The 5474-nt window shown below is 56.2% G+C and overlaps 1 protein-coding gene across 1 annotated transcript in view; it reads left to right on the forward strand.

The window, feature by feature from the left end:
- The first annotated feature begins 298 nt into the window (after positions 1–298).
- CSDC2 (cold shock domain containing C2, RNA binding) overlaps positions 299–5474 on the forward strand; it is a 7017-nt gene continuing 1841 nt past the window's right edge. Inside the window, exons 1-2 of the mRNA XM_010079907.1 lie at positions 299–521; positions 759–761. The gene's annotated coding sequence lies outside the window, so the exon portion shown is untranslated. The remainder of the gene's footprint in view (positions 522–758; positions 762–5474) is intronic.

Below are 5474 nucleotides of genomic sequence, written 5' to 3' on the forward strand. Positions count from 1 at the left end.
CAGAGGACTGCTCCTGGTCCAGACCTGGCCTCCTGGCACCATTTGGTACCATTTCCCCCTCTCGTTCCCTGTCCTGCTGTCCCTGCAGCCCATGGGGCTGCCCTGCTGTGTCTGGCCGTGCCACCAATTTACGTCACTTTGTGTAGCCAGAGCGATGTGGCCCCCTGGGGCCGACCCTCATCCCCTCCAGCCTCCTGTACAGACTTGCTCCTTTAAGCCTGGCTCAGAAATGACCAAGCTGATCCCTCCCACCTGCCCGCTCCCCCTGGCCTGGCCCTGACGTCAGGGGAAGGCGTGTGGATGCGTGTGTGTGCGAGGCGCACATCATACACACATCAGATACCGCAGATCCATCAGCAGGCAGCCGGCAGGCAGGCAGGCAGCCAGAGAAAGCCCCCCAGAGCCGGGCTGCAGGCAAGACCGCTGCTCCTCAGAAGGTAGCGGAGGAGCGTTCGGCCCCGCTGAGCGCCGATGCTTTGCAGAGCACAGCTCCAGGGAGCCCGTCGCTGCTAAGGAGGTAAGTCAGCGGAGGCACAATGGCCATCCAGCTTGCTTGGGCTATTGTAGCTGGAGATTAAACTTCGCACACGCCTTTTTCTTTCAAAGCTGCTTTTTCCTTTCAATGGCACAGAGGTGCGAGGGTGAAGCGCGACTTCCCTCCTCCAGTTTGGTTATTCCTCACCTGCTTCAAGAACAATAACTCCTCTGGGGGTGACCGTGTTGCCATCGCACTCCTGCTTCTGCTGGGGGGCAAATAGCCAGTGCTTTGCCACAGAGGGCTTTCTGATTGCCAGGTAGGGAGGAGGCGATCTGTAAAAAATCTGTCTTATTAAAGTGGGCTGATAATGATGGGGCTTGAATTGGGGTTTCTTTGGGACTGGCTGCACTACTCATTCCTGCAGATGGCAAGTTAGATCCACAAAGGAAGAAGGAAGGACATAGATGAGGACACTTGTGCCAGATTTTTGAACAGACATGATTCTAATTAAAAAAAAAAAACAAAAAAACAACACAAACGTAACAAAACAAACAAACCCCACAAACTTGGTATTTGGGAGTGATGATTATGCATATATGCTTAAAAGGTAAATGAAGCCTCCATGATGGCTTCTCCTTTTGCTTCCCCTTTGCATCTGGCAGCCTGTTTGCTCTCCCCCATGGCCTCCCCGGGAACTGGGCAGCCCCACACAGACCAAGGGAGCTTTTGATAATCAATTCATAAAGGCAACATTCATATTTTAGCGCTAAACAGGCTGTATCGTAGGCGAGACTATCTCAGTAAAGATCCCTGGAGTTGTGAGCGTGATTGGCTTAGCTGGGGAGGGGATGCTCTCAGTGTGTATTCCCCAAAAACCACCTTGTTTATTTTTCCTATAGTAAATTGTCTCTGCAAAGGGGTTTTTAACATGCAGGGTAGGCAAGGAAATTGCTTTGCTCGGTATTTAACTCTTAAGGGCATGATCCAATAACCAAAAGAAAAAGGGGGAGAGGCTGAGAGGCTTTCATTAGCATCGGACAGAGACAGCATTTATAAAAACCTGCCAGACACTGAGGCTGTGAGTCTCCTCCAAGGAAGGGAGGATGGAGAAACATAACTGGGTGAGCGCTGTGGTGGCCCTGCTTGTGGTCACCCCTGCCTGGAGCCATGCTGGTTCCCCAGCTCCTTCCTGCCCTTTACAGCAGCCCACCAGGAGATGCCGATTCGGAGTCTCCGCTGGCCACCGCGTTGTTGGTGGGTCCCTCGGTGTGTGAATGTGCCAAGCAGCTGAAAAATGTGATTTTATTTTTTTTTCATCGAGCTCTGGGGGCACACTCCTGTGTCTAGAGAGATGGAGCTCTTCTCTGTTTCAGCCTGTGTCTAGACAGGCTGGGTCTGGGGGGGCATCAGCCTCCCTGAGGATGGCGGCGGGCCAGAACATCATTCTCCCTGCTCCATGGGGTGAGGAGATGGCTGCCGGCAGACGGCTGCAGGTATGGGGTGTCTTTTTGACATACAAAGACCTTTTCACTACTGGGATGGAAGGAGCAGGGAGGTAAACCTGACTCCTAACCTGGGGGCACTGGCAGTCGCGAGGGATGGAGAAAACGTGATGGTGAGCGGCAGGGAAGAGCCTGTGTAGGGGCTCGCTGGAAAAGGCAGCAGAGGGAAAATAACCTCTGGCTCCCCGGCTGGTGTGGGGGGAGCAGCAACACTCCAAGCGCTGTGGCAGACAGCATCTGAGCCGGGGATTTGCAAAGGGATGCGGCAGCATGAAAGGAAATGGCCCAAAAAGGCGATGGCGGGCAGCCGAAGGGTCACGTCCCAAAGCCAGAGCGTGACAGCTGCCGGCAGAGCAGCCACCCCTCTGTCCGTCTGTATGTCCTGGGCAGCTGGGGGGGTCCTGGTGGATGGGAAGGAACACAAAGAATCGCCGTGCGGGAGGGCTGACTCGCCGAGGGCGATTAAGCCAATTAAATATGTATTCCCCCGCCCAGCTGAGGGACGCGTGAGGGGTTTTTCTTCACTGCTGCTGATGAACGGGGAGTGGCAGACAGAGGCTGGTGCCTCTTCAGAAGGCTCCTTCCCCCCTTCTGGGGGACCTTGAAAGGATGTTTAGTTAAATAAGGTCACAGCCAGCACCCAAGTCAATGTGTCTGGCTTTAAAGAGAGGGAGAGAGACAGTGATTTTATTTGATAAACCGCAGACCTTTCAGTGGCTGGTGATGAATGGGGTACTTGGATCTCAAGATAAAAGCTGATGTGTCTACTGCTTGTCTGCCTTAATTGGCCTGGGTTTTGTGCGTTCGCCTGCGAGCGCGCCCGGCTGTCAGCTTGGCTCAGAAGCTTGCCGTAAGAAAAATATAAAAGCAAGGCTGGCTGCCACTGCTGAAGGAAACCCTATCACCAGAGGGCTCTGGGGTTTTGATCCATGGTGGTTTCTTTGGGTAGGGAGGAAGATGGACAGGGTGATGGGTGTTTTTTACAAAGAGCATCCTTCCAGGGAGTGCTGGGCTCAGTGCTGCTTATGCACATCCTTGCCTACGACGACTGTCACCCCAGGGGACTCTCAGAGCAAAGCCACTGGGGAGGAGGTCCTGCAGTGGTGGTGGTGGGGGGGTTACACTGGAAAGGCTTCCCGTGCACCACGGCAGAGCCAGGCTGCTGCAGCGTTTGCTCGCCTCCTCAAGTGACCTGGATTTCATCGCTGCACTGTGTATGTGCATGGGGTGGACACAGTGTTGTGGGTGGCATCTGCCAGGCCAGGAGAGACCTGGGGTGGGAAGAGATGCTCTCAGCCCTGACGGAGGTCAGTGTGCCTGCTGGCGATGGAGGAGAGGGGGAAAAAGCCTCCTGTCCCCCCAGGTGCCCCCTCCTTGTCTGCTGGGGCTGCGGCATAGAGAAAGGCCAAGGAGAGGATGGTGGGGTAGAGCAGAGGGAGGGAAGGAAAAGGACAGGAGGATGGGAGAGGTTTCCCTCCTCTTTGGATGGGCTGGGAGGGGAGGAGATACTGGTGAGGACATGCTCACATCTCCCCTCTTCTCTCAGCCTGCTTTTGCCACGAGTTTAATTTCCTTGGTCCCTTTGTTTGCTGTGGGGATTTAAATGAGGTGGGAGGAAGGGTACCGCCTCAGAGCCCCTCGTGATGCCAAAGCTCCTGCTCAGCCTCAGCTTTGCTGGCACTGGCAAAGCCAGGTGTTCAGCCACTGGGTCCCAAGGCTGACCCACAAATCTGGGGTGCTTGAGCCAGGCAATGGAGCGGGGCAGAGCACTGCTGGCCATGGGAGCCAGCCTCACCACAGACATGGGATGGACAGGGGCCTCTGCTCTGCCCCTGCTCCAAGCAGAAGTTAGGAGCAACACCTCGGTTAGAGCAGGCTGCTCAGGGACATGTCTGGAGGGGCGGATTGCATACCCCTGAGAATGGGGATCCCACAGCTTTGCTGTGCCCTGTCCCTGTGCTCATCTTGGTGAGCTGCCACCCTGTGCCAGGGCTCTCCCCCATGTCCCCATGGGCCAGACGGAACCCCCTAAAGTATCTGCGGGCACTTGTGCCTGGCTTGTTCTCCCATGTGGGGAAAGCTCAGCTCGTGGGGCAAGTGACAGCCCCAGGAGGGCCCCTCCACTTGGGCCTCAGGAGTGGACTGTCTGCCTCCTCTCCCTGGAGCTCCACCATGCTCCTGCTCCCCACCACCGCTCATCCTCCAAACCTGGGAGCCTTCCAGGGCACCCCAGCCTGGGCTATTCCCACCGGTGAACCTGGGGCAAACTCACTCTCAGTTTCAGCTTCGTCTGTGCATGCCATTTTGTCCTTGCAAGGCTCCCCACCTTGCATGCCCCTTCCCCTTTGTGTCTTATTTTTCTTTTGCCTCTGGGGAAACTTCAATTTTTCCAGCCCCTTACAGGCTCACCAGAGGAAGCTCTCCTGGTGCCAGCTAACACCCTCAGCATACTAATAGTTTGCTCTAAGCATCGTTATTCAGGTTAAATACCCTCCTTTGTCCCTAATCTGGTGGGGAAACCAAAAGGCCTCGTCATGGAAAGTGCGCACAGAGGAGGTGCGCTGTGATTAAGCCATTTCCATAGTGGCAGCTCCACGATGTGGCAGAGAACCAAGGGCTGCTTCCCCCAAATCGTCCCGTTCATCCAGCCCTGACACCTCCTGGGGAGGCACTGGTTCCTGCAGCGACATTTGGGGACCACATCCCTTTTGGCTGCCCAAAAGTGGCCAGGCTGCTCACCAGCACAGGCATGGCAGTCGGAGGTGGGGGTACAGATGGGAACAGAGAAGCAGCTTCGTGGCTACCCTGGCTTTGGGGTGTCTCGCTTGGGTGCTCCCTGAGCTCTCTGAGCTCCCTGGGCAAGGGCGAAGGAGATGCTGAGCCCGGTGGGCCGGGAGCTGAGCAGCCCCGGTGCGGGGGGGGCCATGGAGCAGGAGGCAGGCACGCGTGCTCCAGTTGCTTCAAGGCAGAGAGGAGCCACTGGAGCGCATGAAGGGTTGGGTGTGGGGGTGGATGGGAAGCCAGTGAAGGGAGAGGTGTTTTGTGGCTGCAGCCTCAGAGGGCAGGAGGAAAGTGGTGGCTTCTGCCTTGGGATGGGACTCTGGTGTGGCCTCTGCCGCCAGACTTCAAGGTGAAGCTCTGCAGGATGGAGAGGGGACAGCTGTCAGGGCATCAGCTGAAGTGTGGATGGGCACCAAAGGTGGACTGGCAGCAGCTGGGACTTGGTGGCAGGCAGAACCCCTGGCAGGGAAGCAAGCAGAGGTGGGCAGGGGAACAGGAGTAGCCTTGTCCCTCCCCAAAACTTCAGCTGCTCTAGAAACCTTTTCCCATGTCCTTGGTGCCTGCTAATTTCAGAGCGGAGGTGACCCCCTTTCGCATGTCCCCCCAGGGCCTCCACATCTCAGGGGGCCAGGGATGAGTCAGAAACCAAATTAAATTTTCTCTGGGTTTCCCAGTGTGTGCAGGTGTTGTTCCAAAAGATGCTGCATGCCCCA

Source organism: Pterocles gutturalis, unplaced genomic scaffold (assembly GCF_000699245.1).
Source record: "Pterocles gutturalis isolate BGI_N339 unplaced genomic scaffold, ASM69924v1 scaffold34924, whole genome shotgun sequence".
Taxonomy (NCBI): domain Eukaryota; kingdom Metazoa; phylum Chordata; class Aves; order Pterocliformes; family Pteroclidae; genus Pterocles; species Pterocles gutturalis.